Raw genomic sequence first — 2,536 nt, 5'->3', positions numbered from 1 at the left:
CCTCTAACATCTATATTCTCATCTCATGATCAAACCATGATGGCATATTTTGCTAAAATTTCATTTATGCTAATATTTTTTACAACTTCATTTATCCGCATTTGTCATTCTTTCAGGCAATCGTATTCCACATATGTAAAAAAAAAAAAAAAAGAAAAAAAATCTTCATAATTTTTCCTTTCATCCGTATTTAACTTCCATACATTCAGCCACCCGTTGATATACTACCGCTAGAGAGTTATTTGGTCCTTTGACTGGCCAGACAGTCCTACATTGGATCCTTCTCTCTGGCTACGGCTCGTTTTCCATATGTCTACACATCACCGAATAGTTGGCATATTCTTTACATTTTCTCCTCAGTCCACATACACCTGACAACACTGAAGATTACCAAACAGTTTTTCTCTCAAAGGGTTAACTTCTGCACTGTCATTTTTCAGTGGCTACTTTCCTCTTGGCAAGGGTAGAGGATACTCTTTTAGCTATTGTAAGCAGCTCGTCTAGGAGAAGGAAACTCCAAAAATCAAACCATTGTTCTCTAGTCTTGGGTAGTACCATAGACTCTGTACCATGGTCTTCCACTGTCTTGGAGTAGAGTTCTTTTGCTTGAGGGTACACTCGGGCACACTAATCTCTATCTTCCTCTGATTTTGTTTAAGCTTTTATAGTTTATGTATTAAATATATATTTTACTGTTATTGCTCTAAAAATATTTTATTTTCCCTGTTGGAGCCCCTGGGTTTATAGCATCCTGCTTTTCCAACTAGGGTTGTAGCTTAGCAAATATTATTAATACTAATAATAATAATGAAGAAAAGTTGCTCATTACCTTTTAATATTTTCCAGCTTTTGCTTCAAAAGACACTTATCTTGTCTTCCAAATGTTTTGCACACACCCTGAGTCCTTCATTGTTGGTCATATTATGATTTACTCCTCCCGTTATTCTATCATCATTTATTAGATTATCATCTAAAAAACCTGTTAGTTCAAGAGCTTTTGTTAGTGTCCATTACCACACATTTTTTATTTGCATCATAACATTGTTCTTGCTAAGGTCTTACTGATAGAAAACTATCATCTTAGAGAAATATTCATTTTATAACATCCATTATCACCATTTATTTTTTTCATTAAAGTATTTCTCCATTTCTTCATTGTAAGAGTATAGTGTGTTAAGAATGGCAAGTAACTTGTGATACTTTACTGTAGCAAAGTACAGTACTGTTGAATAATAACATTTGTCATTGCTATTTTTTAGGTAGGCCTACTTTTGAATAGTATTGTCCTATTTAAAATGTTCTTCTCCTTCCTCAGGTATGGACCGTAGTCTTAGCAAGTCATATTAAAAGTCGCTTTGGTCTGACGGGTGGACAATTTGCAGAATCACTTATACTTCCAATAGAAAGGTACCATATAATTATTTAAGCTTTTTGTCCATACAAATGACAATTATGTTTTTCACTACAAATCCATTACTTATAATATTAATAGCCCATTATGTCTGCCATTGGAATCCCAGACACTCCACTCCATGTTTGAAAGAAAGGAGCCGTCGATCTTTCTCTAGCCATATAAGTTCTCCCCTATACGTTGTACAGTAGTTTGCCATCAATTATAATTCGTTTTCTGTAACATCTCTTAATGGCGCTTTCTTTGTTAAAATTCTCTGGCTATCTCCTCAATATAATAAAGACCAGGTATATATATATACTGTATATATATATATATATATATATATATATATATATATATATATATATATATATATATATATATATATATATATATGTATATACACATACATATATATATATATATATATATATATATATATATATATATATATATATATATGTATATACACATACACATACACATACACACACACACACACTCCTTGGAGGCAGCATCTCTAATGTAATTTACATTATTAAGGGAAAATGCTTTAGTGGCGTCGATATGTTCCCTACACGAATCCTCGTATTTCCTCAGCTTCTTTAAGCTTCATATTTTATTCACTACAATACTGTTTCAACAAAACTGTCTTAATTAACTTATTATTGGTTAACATAATCTAAGGATTTCTTATTTAAAGAAAATAAAAGCTCACCTTTTTATTTTCAATGTTTAAATTTATATATTTCTTTTGAGTATAATCTCAAAATGATTAATCATAATATTTGTAGAACCTTATATATAAAAGGAATTGTCAACTTATGTTAACCAATAATCACTTGATAAAGACATATTGTTGAAACAGTGTTGTTGTGAATATAATATAAAGAAAAAGAATAATCATCGTTTCTTTAACCAAAAGTTTACACCTAAAAACTTGGAGAAGCTGAGGAAATAAAAGGATGCCTATAGGAAACATTGATGCCACAAACGCAATCATATATATATATATATATATATATATATATATATATATATATATATATATATATATATATATATATATATATACACACACATGTATCGTCGTCGGCGCCCACTCGTGTCTGAGTATTGGGTTCTGTCGTTAGCCTTCAGCCT

The 2,536-nt window shown here is 30.9% G+C and overlaps 1 long non-coding RNA gene across 1 annotated transcript in view; it reads left to right on the top strand.

The window, feature by feature from the left end:
• Positions 1–1,313: 1,313 nt before the first annotated feature.
• Positions 1,314–2,536, top strand: part of LOC137643705 (uncharacterized) — an 8,631-nt gene continuing 7,408 nt past the window's right edge. The window contains exon 1 of the long non-coding RNA XR_011045053.1: positions 1,314–1,407. This is a non-coding gene — a long non-coding RNA (uncharacterized lncRNA). The remainder of the gene's footprint in view (positions 1,408–2,536) is intronic.

Source organism: Palaemon carinicauda, chromosome 7 (assembly GCF_036898095.1).
Source record: "Palaemon carinicauda isolate YSFRI2023 chromosome 7, ASM3689809v2, whole genome shotgun sequence".
NCBI lineage: Eukaryota > Metazoa > Arthropoda > Malacostraca > Decapoda > Palaemonidae > Palaemon > Palaemon carinicauda.
This window is presented reverse-complemented; position numbering and strand designations above follow the sequence as displayed.